Raw genomic sequence first — 17520 nt, forward strand, 5'->3', positions numbered from 1 at the left:
GGATTATTGCAATCCTGAGGTCCTTTTAATGGAGCAGGGATTCTAATGGCACAGACACCTGCAGGCAGAGCTTCACAAGCCCAGGACAAACCTCTCTGGCCCTGGGGTGGCTTAGAGACCTGCCTGTGTCAGTGGGCTGGGTGTGATGACAGTGAGTGGCATCTCATGTAGTCTTGACACCACATTTGATCCTTATGAACAGTTGAAAGAAGCCAGAGTGGAAATGCAGTATTTTAAGGGAACAGTCTGGTTTGGAAACCTCCTTATAGAATTGTTAGTTGGAGTCACAGATTTGTGGTGCTGTGGTTGCTGTTATGTCTGAGGGACCCTCACTGGACCAGTCACATCTCTGAAAAAAGGAGAATTCAGGTAGCTTTGGAACAGTGTGCCAGAAAGACATGTTCTCCCATGCTGTCACAGTGGCTCCCAAACACCTGTCAGGAGCAGCTTGGCTGTGAAACTGTGGCCAACACTGAATTGCATAAAATCATTCATTCTTTATGCTCACACTAATTGTGAGAACATTCTGGAGCTCCATAGATTGCTCTTTGATTTCAAATTATGTGAACCACTGCAGCATCTCCTTTTTTATTTCCTGCAGCCCGTGGCACATCAGGGCCCTCATCTGTGGCTGCAGCTCCTTGGTGATGTTGTAATACAAACAACTAAACCCAGTTTATATTAAATCTTTCCAAGTGCTGCCCCTGTGGGCCACATTGCTCAGCTGAGCTGGGTGTGCAGGACAGGAGGGCTGAGCTTTACAAGTGTCACTGATTATAAGTAGCATCAATCAGTTGTGCCCAAAGTGGCACTGCTTGTCTGTCAGGCTCTTTTCTACTGCAATGATTTGTGTTTATTTATGGTACTCAAAGGAACAGGTCCTCAGTGTAGCATTAGGCACAAAGTGCCTTCAAGAAAATCCTCTGGTGGGAAAGGACACTTGCCAAAGCATGTAGTTAATCTTCATTCCCCTCAGTGGATGAAATCCTTCTGCAGGTGATTTATTGACAGTAAGTAAAAGCTGAGCTGCAACAGGGCATTCATTTGTTAATTGCAAGGAATGTTATTTATTTCTCTAGCAAACACACAGGGCATCTGGAAAGAGCATCACTGAGATCTTGCAGGATTGCTCTTGAGTGTGTCAAGAGTTTTCTAATTGGTAATCTTTGCTTTTCAAAAAGCAGTGTTTTCTCTTGGCTTTTGGGAATCCTTTTTTCCTGTTCTGAAAGCTGAGGGCTTGACTTTGTTCCTGCAATGTAGATAATAATGTCCTAATCACAGTGCTATCAGAGGAGAAGAGTGCCCACAAAATGAAACACCATTTCCCATAAGTAAAGGTAGGGACACATGGCTGAAAATGTCTTAAATGTCTTCCTCCTGCTTAGCAAATTCCTGTGCTGGCAGCTGGCCCAGGTGCCCTCAGCCTTGGTGAAATAAAAGATGCTGTCCTGAACCACCACAAACACTGCTCTTAATCTTTGTCTGCTCTCTGAGTGTGACCCCTCTCTGTGCAGAGCAGGGAGAAGGATGCAGAGTGTCCAGGCACTTGCCCAGGGTGGAGAGGAACCTGGAGCAGAGCTGGACCAGGACTGGGGGTTCTCACCCCTCTGCCTTAACCTTGAGCAGCTCTTTGCAAGCAGGGACACAAATATATCAGTTGCTTCCCCAGAGATGGTCCTGCTGAACTAATTGAGTGATGTGAGACAAACACTGCTCATCCTGACTGTGTCTTCTGAATAAAGAGAGCATGAGTCCTCATGTTGTTAATCCTGCATCTAAATGAGTCCTAAATTAATTTACAATGTTAATGAGGGGGAGTGAAATGTAGTATTTGCTGGCAGTTCATATCACTCATCAAACAGGCTGTAAAATAATTAATTTTAAAAATCCTTTTAACCAGGAAACAAAGTTGCCCACGTTTTTTAGGAGGAGAAAATTCAAACAGAAAGGGGAAAAGAAATCCACAGAGGTTCTGTTTGCCCCTGTGTTCATCCCATAGCCACTTTCTTTGCAGGCACAGCCAGACTGGTGGCTTTCTCCCTGCAAACATTCCAAAGCCAATCCATACACTCTCAGCTTGAGTTGCTGCCTGGAGAGCAGAGGTGACTGGTTCCTTAGGAATTGCAAAGACACAGTTTGAATTTTGTCTTCCTTTATGCTAATCCTGAGCTCCAAGTGGCTCTTTGCCCAACAGATGTAATGAAACCTGGTCAGAGGGACACTGTACATTAAAACCCCAGGACAGCCCAGGCTCATCCATAATGGAAGGAGCAGGGTGGGGTGGGCTCTGCAGCAGGACCCTGTGACAGCAGAGGACACCCTGACAGATGGAGCAGCTCTGCTGCTTGCTCAGGGGCAGTGCAGTCGCACACAGCAACCAGGCTGGTTCCAGCCTCACTCATCTCTGGATGATGCTGGAATTCTGTGCTGAGCTTCCTTTTCAGAGCACTGCACACCTTGAGTGTTGTGTTCAGTTCTGGGCCCCTCAGTTGAGGAAAGAGATTGAGGGGCTGGAGCGGGTCCAGAGAAGAGCAACGAGGCTGGAGAAGGGACTGGAGCACAAGTGCTGTGGGGAGAGGCTGAGGGAGCTGGGGGTGTTCAGCCTGGAGAAGAGGAGGCTCAGAGGTGACCTCAGCACTGTCTGGAACTCCCTGAAGGGAAGTTCTGTCCAGGTGGGGGTTGGTCTCTTCTCCCAGGCACTCAGCAATAGGACAAGGGGGCAGGATGGGCTCAAGCTCTGCCAGGGGAAATTGAAGTTGGAGAGCAGAAAAAAATTCTTTGCAGAGAGAGTGCTCAGGCATTGGAATGGGCTGCCCAGAGAGGGGGTGGATTCCCCATCCCTGGAGGTTTTTCAACTGAGCTTGGCCGTGGCACTGAGTGCCATGATCTGGTAAAAGGACTGGAGTTGAACCAAGGGTTGGACTTGATGATCTCAGAGGTCTTTTCCAACCCAATCCATTCTATGATTCTGTGATGTGCAGTTATATGTATATAAATATATATGCATGTAAATACTGCTTTGGTTTGCTGTTCTTCAGGTCTAAGCCAACCGTTTTTGTGCTTTTTGTTTCTTACTGGGTCCTTCACTCATCTGGAGAAAGGATAATCCTGGCTGATCTCAGAAGGTGGTAGAGCATCTCCTTGAGCTGTAGAGAGTCAGTACATTTATAAACCAAACCACTCCCTCTTCTGTGGGTGGGGTTAGGAGGGAGCAGCTACAGAACTACAGACCTGTAGGAACACAAGCACTGAGAAGGTGGACAACTGGATTTGTAATACTGCTTCAGAATGGTGTTATCCTTCCATACATACTTAGCCCATGGGAGTAATGGCCCAGTGCTGTACTCTGATTTTCACTGGAGCCTTTCTCCTTCTTCCTTCATTTTTTGTGCTTTATTGCTCTGTTTGCTCTCCTTGCCCTTGGATTTATTTTGCTTTAGTGTCTCTTGCCAGTGTCTCTGTAGCACACCAGACCTCTAATAATAGTAGTTCTTGGCTCACAATGCAGTTTGTCTTCCCAGGATCTCAGGATGTTTTATATCAGGGGGATAGTGAGGCTGGTCCTTCTCTACAGGTGGGGAAACCAAGAAAGGCAAATGGGAGCAATGACCTGCCCAAGTGGCTCAGCAGGTCTGAGGCAGAGCCAGGGGGAGAGCTGTGCTCCAGTTCTGAACACTCAGCATTCCAGGTCAGTGCTTAGACCCAGAGCTTTGCCCTTATTACTGGGCACTGAACCCTCCAGCCCAGGACACTTCTGCAGGTGGGAGCTGAGAGGCATCAAAGGGAGGGTATGGCAGGGATTCCATGGAAAGGCAGACAAAGTGTCTCTCTGCAGAAAGAGCACAGGAATGGCAGTGGAGGAAACCCTGGCAAGCGTAAGGGCACAAGTCAGGAACTGTAAGGAAATGAGAGATCTGCAAGGACTCCTTAGAGGTGAGTAATCAGATATCTGGGGCTCTGAAGGAACTTGTCTCTTGCCACGTGCAGAGATGGGCACGACCTCACATGCCCTTCAGCCCCTGCTTTCCCTGGAAGTCTCACAGTGCCAGGTGCTTTCTTAAGGCTTGCTGGGAGCTCACCTTTCCTCTAAGGGTCAATTCCAGCTAAAACCTCTGTTGATTGGAACAGTGAAACCTTTTATCTTTGAGTTGCTCTGCCTCTTGGGCTGCCCTGGTGTAACCCTGTAGCAGGTTCAACCTTGCCCATGTGCAATGGGCTGTGGTTGTTGTGGTTGTACCTGCTGAGCTCTGAGCACCTGCAGTGAAGAGGGGACTCAAATACTGACAGGGATAAATCAGACTTGCCAAATTCAGTTCATCTTCTTGTCATTGGCTTATGATGTCAGGCTGCACTTCTCTAGCATTTGTGTTTATTTGTGTTTATTCCACACAGAGACCACCTCCTCGGGGTGCTCCCCTTGACTGTGTAGATTGCAGGAGTTGCAGGTGCTGCACGTTCCTCTTCTGCCCCCTAATTCTGCACCTGAATGGGTGCTGTGCTGCTCCTCAGCTGTGCTGTGCAGAACTGAACCACATCTTCATCTTCCACTGCCTGCTGCACCTGCTTAACTTCTTACTGCTGGAACAGAGCAAATCATATTCTAGACACATTGTCTTCTACTTAAAATCCATGGGCTCCCATTTGGAGTGACTGAGTCCTTACCTCAAAACATCTCCCAAGGTGCTGGTACCTCAGGTGTCCCAGCCAGGAGGTGACACAGAATGCTTTGTGATTGCTCCTCTTGACTTAGGACTTCAAATGGTTTGGGCCACCATGTCCATCTTCCCTCCTTCCAGCCACACATTCTTAAATCCACATTACTCCTCTGGCAATGTGGGGATCAGAATGCCAGGACAAGGTGGGGTCCTCTTTTTGCCAGGAAATCCTCTGAGTTGTATCAACACTGAGCAAAACCTTTTTACCCATTTCTCTTTCTGTACCTGATTTTGTGTCATTTTTCTTCCTAAACTTTCTCAGTTTTCTTTAGGATGCTGCTGCTCCAGGAATTTAACAGGGACAGTTTAAGCAATAAAGAAATAAAAACAGGACTCTGTGTTCAATGTGTCTTCATTAATGTTGTGACAGGGCTTGGCTTTTATTTATTTGACTGGAGTGAGTTGAGATAGTCCAGAGCCTGATTATTTCCCACCTAAGTCCTTTACAAGTTCCTTTATTCCTGTGTGCTAAACCAGTGTCTGATACACTGAGAAGTCTCTGCAGTCTGAGGGGCTGATTCATGAAGGCAGTTAAACCTATTTGGAAATGCCTCTGCAATCAGGAATGAAAGTGTTTTCTTGAATCAGTGAGCAGATCAGAGGAAAATGTGTCTGTGCCCCAGCCCAGTGCCCAGTGCACCAAGGACCAGACCATAAAAATGCCACTTCCAGCCTGCACTCCCAGTGGGCAGCCCTGGATGGCAAAGTAAATAATCTCTGTGTGGGGAGAAGGGCAGGGAAGGGAGGGAAGGTGTCCTTGCTTCCTGCTGAGGGGAGGGAAATGCTTCAGCCAGCTTTGCATTTTGCCTTTGCATTTTGCTAGGCCAGGGAAACTGCAGCCTGCCTTGTCTTCATAAATATCTTCATTTTATGGTGCTGCATGGCCACTAACACAGGATGACAGTTCATTGTCCCATCCTCTCTTCCTGCTTTGCAGAAGGAGGCTTTGTGCTCACCTTTGGCCTTGGGTTGGTTGTGGCAAGTGAGCCCTTCCCTTGTGCTGCCTGTGGCATGGCTGGTCTGTCACTGGGTATTCATTTCCCCCAGGCTGTAGCTCAGACACCTCTTGCCAAGGTTGTCTTGACTTCTGTAATTTATTATAATAACGAGGGGAAAGATTTCCCACACATTTTAAAGAAGTAGCTGCCATTCCCCCCAGAGTCCCAACAGCTTCTAACACAGCCTGTCCATCCCCCAGACATGTTTCTCAAGCCTCACAATTCCATCCAGGCTCTGTGAAGTGGAAGATGAGATTTTTATTGGGTCTTGTGTAGCTCTTTGAAACACCTTCCTCAGCTGTGCAGTCTCAGTCTTGGTGTCTGCACTGGGTTGTGTTTCATGCACAAATGGGTCAAAAGGGCTGGGCTGGCTGCCTTGACTTTTTCCTTACCACCATATTTGAAATGTTGAATGAGGCAGATAAATATTTGGGTTACATTATCAGTTATTAGGTATTTAATGATCACCTGTTGCTGAAAGGGAAGTGTGCACTTATACTCAAAACCTTACAAGTAACTTACTTTTTTTTCCTCCTCCTCTGCAGTGTCACTAAAAGCTCTTGGTAGGAAGTGGAAAACCTGCTTAGCTTTAATTCTTGCCTTTCACTGAGCCTGTTAAATTCAATTTTCAAGTGTGGTGACCAGAGGAGTGTTTGTATGGTCTGAATCAGGAGGAGCCCTGGGTTTCTTCTCTATGCCCTCACCTAGTTCTGTGCACACAGTTGCTGCTCATACCTATTGGGCCCAGTTTAAAGGTAAATGGTAGCCCAGAGGGGAAGATTTTTTTGCCTTGACCTTAAAGGAGGATGGATCAGGGTCTTCTGTGAACTGGGGGTGAGAGAACAGAACTAACTTCTATAGTACATTTTTATAGCATATTTAATATGCTGTAATTAACATGCTACCAGGGGAGCCAGAAGTGTTCTCTTAGATTTATTTTAAGCTTGTTTTGGTTTTGCCTCCCACACCTGAAGAGCTCTCATTTTCTTGGAGCAGGGACCTGCAGTTCCATGTGAGGAATGTGGGCAGCTCTGCTCAAACAGGGTGGGATGTGGAGATAGAGAGGCCAGGCCTGGTCTGTGCCTCCTGGGACATCTCCAAGGTAGAGCAGGACTGCTGGAAGCAGTTGGAGGAGGTGCTGGGTTTGAGAGAGAGATCATTTGGATAACCCAGATAGCCTTGACAGAGTGTGGAGGAGCTCTGGAGAGCTGCAGGTGCTGTCTGGAGTGAAGGGAAGAGCACTGGGATTAGTTGCTATAATAGGGGAAGCATCCAGAACACTCTGGAAGTACCAGGGTATATTGATATTAGTGGGAATGTTGAGGTCCTGGACCATTCCATGCAATTGTTTTGCTTCTCTAACATCCCATCTGGAGTTCCAGGTGGCTTTTCTTCCAAACCAGTGCTGCTCAAACATTCTGTACCAAACCACTCTGTGTCCTTACAGTCAAATTTGCACAGTGATTTATCATCAGACCACTATAAAAGTACCACTGCTCCACATGTGGCTGCAAAGAACTTGCTGTTCCCCCGTGGAACAGTTTGGGAAGCCCAGCCCTGGCAGAGGGAACAGCCTGTCAGCAGTGATTCCCATAGATAGACACACACCTGAGCAGTGACTCATCTCTAGGCACCTGTACCTGGCTTTGAAAATGAATTCCAGGGCATCACTTACGTAAAAAATGAGCATTCCTCGTGGTATTGGGTAGTGTGAGCACCTGCAGAACGGGATTCCAGTTCACACAAGTAACCCTGAGCTGCATGAATGGTGTATTGTTGCAACAGTTCAGAAGAAATCTCCCTTTGCCCCAGTACCAGCACAAATCCCGGGATGTTTCCTGTGTGCTGGTGTGAGATTACAGACCCATTTTCTGCTTAAATCATGCAGGGTTTGAAGAGAAAATATTCCTGACCATAATCCAGCACTTACTCCGGAGTTCTAACAAAAAAAATGTAAACAGGCATCAAGAGTTTTTGCTGAAACTCTCTTCAGTTGTTTTCAAGGTTTAGTCAAATGACTGAGAATTAAATTTCAGATGAGAAACAGTTATTTGACAGGATAAATAGGAGGAGGAGTTCACACACATTCCTGTGTTCTTTGCTGCAGCAGCAGCACAGGGAAGTTCTTTGGGTTTCACTGGAAAGGATATTCCTAGGGGGAGTTTAGTTCTGATTGCTTTTATTCCCTGTTATACATCAGGTTATTCCTAATTAAACATTTGGACAGTATTGACCACTTCCTCCTCCCAACCTTTTCATCCACTGATGGTTACAGAAGCAAGATTTATTTTACATTTTCTCCTGCTGCATCACTCACCTTCTTGTTTGTAGATGAGCTGAACTGGGGATGTGGCCTCTTGAATTTATTCCCTTGTAGGACAGTCGAGTTGAAGTGAGAACATTAATGGCAATACACCTTTTCTGCAAAGAGCTGCCTTAAAGAATTAAGGAGTTCCAATAATTGCTTATTTGGAGCTGCACAAATTTTAAATGGATGGATACAATAAATTACTGCTGGGGAGGGGACTTGAAAGTGAATCAGGGAGGCAGGTAAAGCAGTTTGAGCTTTGATTTCTGTTTCCAGCTCATAGAATGACAGAGTGTCCTGACTTGGAAGGGGCCCACAGGATCAGGAAGTGCCATTGTCTGGTAATCAAAGTGGGGTTGGATTAAGGGTTGGACTTGATGATCTCGGAGGTCTCTTCCAACCCAACTGATTCTATCATTCTATGTCCAGCTCCTGGCTCTGCCCAGGACAATCCCAGAAATCCCATCTTCCTGGGAATATTCCGCTGGCAACACTGGCCAAGGTGGTCTCCAGACCCCGAAAAAGGCTTGTTTAAATACTGGTGTGTGGCACTGGATGGGAAGGGGAAAGTATTTATGGCCCCTGTCCTGTGCTCAGAGTGCTGGTGCTTGAATGATGGTGAGACTCCCTCTAAAGCATGTTGGACACCAGAAGTGGGGGAGATGAGGCTGTTCTGGATGTCCCGAGGGTATCTTCCAAAAGCCTCTGGCTGCTCATCTTGGTAGGGGGTTGTCTGGAAAGCCTGTTGTAATATAAAGCTAAATAAATAAACAAACAAATAAATAAATAAAAAAATATATATGTGTGTTGTAGTTTAGGTGCCAGAGCCCACAGGTGGAGTTACCTGGGGTGCTTCAACAGAAGAAAGCAGCACAGCAGGGATGGATTGGAGCCCTGTCCTTTGCCCAGGGGAGCTCTTGGTGCCTGTGGCCCCCCAGGCTGCTCCCCATGGCTCCCCTACCCCTAACCCAGCTGGGCTGGTGCTCAGAGTTCATTCCTGCCCCTGCACTTGGGGCCGAGTTGTGTCCAAACACTCAGTGCAATGCTGGGGTAATAAATGTCAGTGGGCTCAGGGTAGGGCACAGCTCAGCTGGTTCCTTCCTTGCCTTTTAGAGGGTTGTGATTCAGAATGAAACCAGACAGTGGTGTCTTTACACACACACACACACCCCACACTTGGCAGTGTGTCTGGTCCAGGCCAGCCCTGGCCATGCTGCTCTCAGGTTGTCCCACACACCCACCCTCCACTTCCTTCTCCAGGAGAAGTTTAAAGGATATCTGTGATGTTAATTTGCTTGTCCTTCATAATAAGGAAGGGTCATGTCAAAGCACAGAAAGTCCTGAAGAGGTATGTGGGGTGGTGTTTTTCTGATGTTTCCCTTGTGAGGCAGAAACAATCAGCAGAGGTCATTTTGCTGGAAAGTGTTACCAAAACTGCCCAGGGGAGAGTGGGAAGCTGGTGGGAATGGATGGCATGAGGAGTGTTGTCAGGCCCAGGTCTCTCTGTGGGTAACACATGGAGTTCCTGGGAGGGCTGAGGGATCAGCTGCCTGAGGAGGGATTCAGAGAACTTTCCTCAGAAGGCTCTGGATGCTGTCCCTGTCACAGACAGGATGCAAAGCTACATGGTTTTCTGATCTCTTGTCATTGTTCTGTGTTCTTATGAAGTGGTCCCCTGAGGCTTCATGAAAGATATTTTACTGAGGGATTTATTATTTATTCCCTGGCAATGCCTCAGGCAGAGAGATGGCCACGACTGTTCAGGAGAAACTGAGATTCCATCAGGAGATGATTCCTTTTTTTTTATTCCTTCTGGGTTGCTGCTTTGAATGGAAACTCAGTCAGCACTACAGACATTTCCTCTGTGAAGTCTGAGTGGTTTTGGTGCAGCCCCCAATGGTGGCAGGTTATTTAGTGAGGGCTGTCATTGCCTGAGACACTGTTGCATTTTACAGGCAGCTCAGGGAAAAGAAGGGAATTGGCCAGGAGAAAATCCTGCCATTCCCTCTGTGAGCAGCAAACAGCTTTTCAGAGGGAAGGGTTGGGTGGGCTGTGTCCTGAATTGTGTCTCCTGCACCCAGAAATGTGAAGCTGTCATAGCACAAACATTCCTGGGAGTGGGGAATGTTGGAGGGAAAATCTTGGAGGAAAGTCAGACAATGCCATGCTGTTGGACTAACATCAAACAAAAGCAATCACCCACAGTTGCTTTTCCATCCATGTATTCTGTGGATTTTGCCATATTCCCATTCCATAGTGATTTCTATTCCTAAAAAATGAATTAGCATAAGGCTGCAGATGGCAGGAATTCAGGAGCAGAACCCCTTGCTGGTGCTGCCTGTGTCTTAGAGCAAGTGAATAACAATTAGATATTTCAGATGTTCTCTTGAAGATCTCATGATGAGAAATAATATATTTTCCCCCCTCAGAATTCAGTTTAATTTGACAAATGTTTGCTTTCCTCCAGATAACTGGAGGCCCACATTGTGAGACCACAGCAAAGTCAGTCTGTTTAGAAATTCAGAAAGATCTGATCTGGCCTCTGTGAAGGAATTTAGCTACAATACAGAGATGAATCTGTGTTTTTTCCCTTCAGATTGGTAATTTCCTTAGTTACTGAGTTTTGCTGAGTTTCAAAGATGGCATTTTACTGCTCAGCTAAAAGCACTCTTGAAGACAGTGGCTTTAGTTGGAAAGGGAGCAGTTTTGCAGAGCAATTGTGTGGAAGGAGTTTGCTCCAAACCTGACACACTTTTATCTGCACGTGCACAGACATCCTTGTCCTGTGCAGACATCAGGCCTCTGTGCCTTTAGTGATGACACCAAACTGGGCTGCCCTGGGTGTCTCTCATTCACCCCACAGTGTTCCCTGTTCATTACCCTGTCTTTACTTGCTCCAGGAATTGCTTGGGAATCTGCAGAGTTGTCTTCAGTTTTAACTCCCAGTGGGTCAGCTTTGGTGGCTGTCAATGACAGACATTAAAACTGAGAGCAGAGGCTCCTTTCAGACCTGTGTCCTGCCAGAGTGTTTGTGCCGAGGCTGTTGGTACTGTGAGAGTTGAGAGCCAATTCCATCACCAAAATGCAGGGATGGCTGTTTTCCCTTCCAGAGGGGGAGTGTGTTTGCCAAGGCCACAACAGCCCCCTAAAGAACTGCAATAATAATTAAAGAGAGATCAGTCAGTCCCTCTGGCTGCCTGGGGAGAATGTCAGCCAAGAGTGTGTCCCCATTCCCAAAGCAGAGCCATGTGGATTGCCAAGGCTTTGCTGCAGCTTTTCCTTGGCACCCTCAGCCTCCCCCCCCAGCACAGCCCTCAGGACTGGTAGCTCCAAAATCCTTTGGAAGGGCTTTGGTTGGTTGCTGCAGTTCCTCCTGCCTTGAAATGGCACCAGCAGCCACGGGGAACTGTGTGTGGAGCTCAGCCAGGCATTCCCACTGCCCTGGGCTCATTTATTTTAAAATCCAACCCAGACCAACCTACTCTGATGAAGTCTCTGGGATAAGAGCGTGTCAGATGAACATATCCCACAGGAAGTTTCCATGAGTCCTGTGGCATGAGGAGCTCTGGATTCCACTCTTAGGAGAAGGGGAAACACTTCCTATTGCCTTGTTTTCCTTAGGAAGTTGCTGCTGCTGTTGGTAAATAACATGTAGCAAAGAATTTATTAGTAATCCACCAAAGTGTCTCCTCTCTGTCCTGTTCTCTGTTGCTACAGGGAGTAGATTTTGAGATTAATTTCTCTTTGAGACAGAATAACTCCTGTTGCACCCCAGTTAATTATTTGAAATTAAAATGTTGAGGAAGGATGCAGGATTAGTGGTGCAGTTGTAAAGAAGGATGGCAAAAGTCATTTTAGAATAAAAACCATCTTCCCCCTCTGTCTCAAATTGGAAACAAGAAACATTATTCCTCTTTATACCAGATACAAATGTTGCATCATTCTATTATGAGAATAGCAGATTAAACATATTTTATTGCTAGTTAAATCTAATTCATGGTACTCAATGCAGATTTCAAGGATCAAGGGATTTAGATTACTCTGCATTACCAGCTTTAGGCTGTCATTTCTTGGTGTGTTGAAGTGCACAAGGGCTTGGAAAGGCTTTGTGGGCCAAGGTGCACATCCCTGTCCCTGCCCTGGGGGAATCCATGTGCTCCTGGCAGCAGGTCCCTGCTGCCTGCCTGGCTCTTGGATCAGGGAACTTGCCAGGAGAGAGCCAAGGTTGGTTTTCAGTCCTCAGCATTTGTGGGTTTGTTCTCCAGAGGGTCACACGAGACAGTTCTTTGAGGAGATCCCACCTTTGCTTCCAGAGGCTCTTTGTGTGTGCCTGGTGGCATAATTGCAATGCAAAAAGAAAGGGCTCCAGTAGAGGAAGGGAATAAAATAAAATAAAGCTCTTTGTGGCTATTTAAATGCTTTTTAAAGACACCTTTCTGTGGCTGTGAGCCCTGGGTGAAGGTGGTTCATCCTCCTGGCAAGTGGGAGCAGCCTCCTCCCAGCTGGAGGGTTATTTGTGACTGTGGCTCTGGGGAGGGGATGGCAAGTGGGCAGAACTTTGGAAAACTGCACAGGAAAGGGAAAAGCAAACCTGCAGTTTGTTTAATGCACTTTCCTGAGTGCTGGGAGTGATTCCTGCCAGCTTCTGTAACAGGGGGTTGGAGGTGGATGTCAGTCATGCCAACCCAATCCTGCAGCAGTGCCACTCATGGGGCTGCAAAGCTATTGACCTGTCCCTGCTCCTCTGGGATCTCATGGCTAATTCAGGATTGACCAGAACGGATACAAATCCATCCTAATTGGCTAACTAAGTTAATGAACTTTCCCTGCAGCTGATGGCACGGACTGAGGGGTGTCACGCACTGTGGGCACCGAGGCAGGGGGACATCCTGCCCTGGCACAGCCAGCCAAGTGCTCAGCCAGGCACAGCTGGTCAAGCCAAAAGGAGGAGAAATTGCAGCAGGGCAAAGCTCTGACTGGGAAGTTATGATTTCACCCTGTGCTTTTAGAAATAATTTTAAGTGCAATTCAATAGCATGTTAATAAGCCATTGCCTAATCAAGCTGGTGGAAATGATGCAGATGCAATTTTGTCTTCCTAATTTTTAGCTTTTTGGGTGGAATAATCATACCAGTCCAGACTAGAGGTTCTTTTAGTATGTTATCCTGTCTTTGGTTATGATCAATAGCACATGTGCAGGGAAAAAATCCGTAAAAATCCAGGACAAGAGCACAGTAAAATGCTGGATTTTCATGATACACGTAGATTAAAAGATTTGGAAGTACATCAGGATAGAATTGAACCTCAGTAGGTATAGAAATAATAACTGCAACTGTCTACTTAGTGCTTTAGCAATAAGGAAGATCTGAAGAGCTGAATCTTTAAATGCAGCTTCTTGGACATAATATAGGAAATTAATCAAAAACACTGAAAAATTTGAGTGCTGGTTTTCTGGCTGCTCTTATCTGATTTTCTGTTTCCAAGCAGTGGATTTCCCAGCAATTCCCACTGAAGCAATTATTCTTGTTGGTTAAGGTGAACAAAGCAAGCTTCAGGATTTCCTTTGCTGGGAATATAAGGGCTAACCCTTGGAAGAGTCTGGTTTCTGCAGTGAGGGAAAGGGGTGGAATTAGCAGTGCTGAATTCTTCCCAGGGCTGCATCTTGTGTGTTGTTGGGTGAATTCTGAACTTGCCAGGCAAGTGTTGTTTTTGTCAGCAGGTCCTGACCCTGTCACAGCAAACAGGGCTGGGTGGTATGGCTGGAAATGTGTGTGTACATTGCCATCCTAAATATGTTGTTTACATTTTCTATCAGTTTGCTCTAAGAGAAAAACTGGCACCTCGTTGTGCAACATGTTCCCTATGGAGAGGGGGAGCCTGGAGCTTGAATAGTGATGAGTGGCATCAGCAGTGAGGGAAACACGATCCAGAGTGTCCTGTCAGACACTGGAGGAGCACAGTGGCAGTGGTGGGCTCCACACCTTCCAAACACTGCTTTTCTCCTCGTTAATTAGAATCACAAAGTCACTTGTGCAAGACCTCCAGGATCATCGAGTCCAACCTGTGACCCATCCCCACCTTGTACCCAGCCCAGAGCACTGAGTGCCATTTCCAGTCATTCCTCGGGCACCTCCAGGGGTGGAGACTCCAGACCTCCCTGGGCAGCCCCTCCCAATGCCTGACCACCCTTTCCAGGAAGAAAGTCCTCCTGATGTCCAGCTTAAACTTTCTCTGGCTCATCATGAGACCATTTCCTCTTGTCCTGTCCCTGTTCCCTGGGACAGAGCCCAACCCTCCCTTGGCTCCCCTCTCATGTCAGGGGGTGGAGACAGTGAGAAGGTCCCCCCTGAGCCTCTTTTTGTCCCCACCAGCTCCTCATCAGACCTGTGCCCCAGACCCTTCTCCAGCTCCCTTCACTTGTCTGGATACATTCCAGCCCCTCAATGTCTTTCTTGCAGTGAGGGGCCCAAAACTGAAGGCAGGACTCAAGGTGTGGCCTCAGCAGTGCCCAGCACAGGGGGATGGTCACTGCCCTGGTCCTGTTGGCCACACTATTCCTCACCAGGTGCCATTGGCCTTCTTGCCCACCTGGGCTTATCTTCAGCACCCCCAGTTCCTGTCCCAGCTTTCCAGCCACTCTGCCCCAGCCTGGAGTGTCCCACAGGGCTGTTGTGACTCGAGGACAGGACTTGGCACTTCACTTTATTGAATCCAGATTTGCTGAGGGCACAAACACACAACGAGGCATTTATGAAATTCCCTATTTCATCTTGTCCCGTGTCAGTTCTGGGAGAACATTTCAGCCCAAACCTTTGTATCCCTCAGTCCAGTGGGTTTGGTGCATTCCCAGGCCTTTTTTCTGAAGTGTTCCCATGTTGGAGGCTGTCAGTGTGTGACAGCTTTGCGGGGCATACGGAGCTGGTGCTGTGTTTGAGCTCCTCACACTTGTCAGCAGCTCCTCCTGTGGCTGATAGTCTGGATCCTGGAGATCCCAGACTTTGCACTTGGCAAGGCACAGGGACACCAACCATCTGCTGGCTGCTGAATCAGCAATGGAGACAAACAAAGCCCATGGAACAAGGGTACCTACAGGAGAGCTTGTGGCAGTGATGGGTTTCAGGGGCAGGTTTGGTACAGGCTGTTGATTTGTAAGAATTCATCTCCATCAAAGGCTGAATGCTTTAAATCCCATTGCTGAGGTTTCCCAGGGCCTTGGATTGTCCCACCAGCAAGTATCAGTTTTAGATTGGTCACATCATACAATCATTCAAGTTGGAGAAGAACCTTTAAGATCATCAGGTCCAACCATTAACCCAGCACTGCCAACTCCACCACTAAGTGCCACGTCTGTGTGTTTTTTGAACACTTCCAGGGATGGTCATTCCACCACTTATTCCAATGCTTGACCATCACCACGCTGTGTCTGGACTCTCAGGGTCACTGCTTAAGTAGCATGAAAGGATCTTTGTTCTTTCTTGGCTGAAATGGTGCTGTAAGAAAAAAAAATCACTTTAAATTGTGACTGTAGACCTCCCTTTAACACAGAGATGGTGCTGTAAACAGGACACTGCTGAAGCTGGAGAACCTGTGTGGGTTCCAGATTTCTGTTGTTCATCATGGGCAGGTCACTTTCCTGTATCTTAATTTCCTTAGCCCTGAAGTAGAAATTAATGTTTAACTTCCTTTCTAAATTATCCCAAGTCCTGCAGTGATTAAATGTGCTGAGTGTTATTACAGTGAAAAAGAAAATAGAAAACACGAAGCATTGCAAAAACACGTCTGTGGAGCAGAGGGGCTGGTTGGGCTGTTGGAGAGTGTTCACCAGCCCTGCAGGGAGGTGGTAACTGGTCCCACAAACACCTTGAGAAACATGAGAACCACCTGCACTCAGGACTGGAAGTCCCTGCAGGAGAGGTGGCTGAGGCTGATCCCAGCAGGGCTGTGTCTCATGCAGGCAGAGCAGAGCTGTGCTTGTTCACACCCCTGAATTACCCCATGCACAGTGAGCTGAGCTGCCTGTTCAGGTGTTCTCATTGTTTGGGAATTTGTTGTTGGGAAATAATTCCCAACCACCCAGCACCCAGTTCTCAGCTGTGTCTCTGGATTGCTGGTCCCTCGAGGCAGAGCCTGGCTGGCTTTGCCATCACTCAATTAAATGTGCACCTCTGGTTTCGTGCTGACTCAGAGCTCAGAGACAACCACCAGTTTTCTCTTGTTGAGCATCCCTGTGTGGAGAGAGCTATTTTTGCCTGAACCTTTCTAGCATTATTCCTGATAGGAAAAAATAAACCCTTTGTTGTTGAAGTCAAAACACAAAGAAAGGACCTTTCCTGGGGGTGCCTGTGATCCTCTGAACCTTCCAGGAACTGAGGAACAGCAGCCTCTGAATGTGCCCCTGTCAGTGCCTCTCCTCCTTCTTGGCTGCTCTGGGTGGTGACCTGCTGGCAGGAGAAACCCCTCAGTACAAAGGGTTGGGAAGTCCAGGTAAGAAAAGAGCAACAGAGATGGAGGCAACGGTGTCTTTGGAATCACAGGGTGGGAATGGTGGGTCAGAGCCTTTTCAGGGAACACTCGTGGGGTCAAGCTGGTAAAATTTTGTTTGGAGGGAATGAAGAGAACAATAAGAGCAATGAAGTCTAGTTCCAGTACTCAGGAGCTTTTTGTGACTGTTAACTACAAAGTCTGCAGTTCTTCCCTCTCCCCTCACCTCCTTTGCTTCCACTGTTGTGGGATTTACTTTTCCAGTGGATACACAGCCAGCTCTTGAGAGGGGAAAGTGTGGGCTGAATAGCAGCCATAAACCCTGAGAGATGGGTGAAACAGCAGCAGTTGAGGCTGGAGAGGATGTTTTCCTCCTCTGGTGGGTGTTCAGGTGGGAAATGTGAAGGGTTTTTATTTTTATGCTGTGGAATTTTTGTCCTTGCAGCCAGAGCTGGGCAGTGCTGCTGTGGAGGTGCCTGTGCACCTGTGCAGGGTGGGACAGGCATCCAGAGGCAGAATTAGACACCAGGCCATCCTGTTTGGGCAATTCCACTCTTCCTGCCTCCTCACCGCAAAGGGAGGAATAAAGACAGATGAGTTCTCCTTCTGAAAATACCTGTACTTAAAAGAGCCTCCCTCCTCTATGGCTTTCATTATGTGTCTGTTTGTTCATCCTTTGCTCACATGATAATTTGCTCCTGCAGAAATACATCTCAGCTCCACCCTGTGCTGGGACTGAGCCACTTCTGCTGGCACTGCTGGAGATCATTTACCAGGAGGAATTAGCTGGGCACATCCAGAGTGGGGCTGCCAGAGCCATCCCTGCCCACAGCTGCTCCTGCTGCCATCGCTGTCTTTGAAGGAGCCCTTCCCAAATCCCAGTGGGTTTCTAGCTCTGCCTTGGCTGGCACTCTGCATCTCTTCAAGAGCTGATAATATTCTGAGATGTCCCTGAGTGAAAACGGGCAGAGGAGCTGTTGGTTGGGAAGAGGCAAATGCAGTGCCAGCCCTGTGCCAG

General features: G+C 47.5%; 1 protein-coding gene across 2 annotated transcripts in view; it reads left to right on the top strand.

Moving 5' to 3' along the window:
- The window catches only part of LOC139681538 (sphingosine-1-phosphate transporter SPNS2-like), a 118238-nt gene that overhangs the window by 37065 nt on the left and 63653 nt on the right, over positions 1–17520 (top strand). The gene's annotated exons all lie outside the window — the stretch shown is intronic.

Source organism: Pithys albifrons, chromosome 21 (genome assembly GCF_047495875.1).
Source record: "Pithys albifrons albifrons isolate INPA30051 chromosome 21, PitAlb_v1, whole genome shotgun sequence".
Classification (NCBI taxonomy): domain Eukaryota; kingdom Metazoa; phylum Chordata; class Aves; order Passeriformes; family Thamnophilidae; genus Pithys; species Pithys albifrons.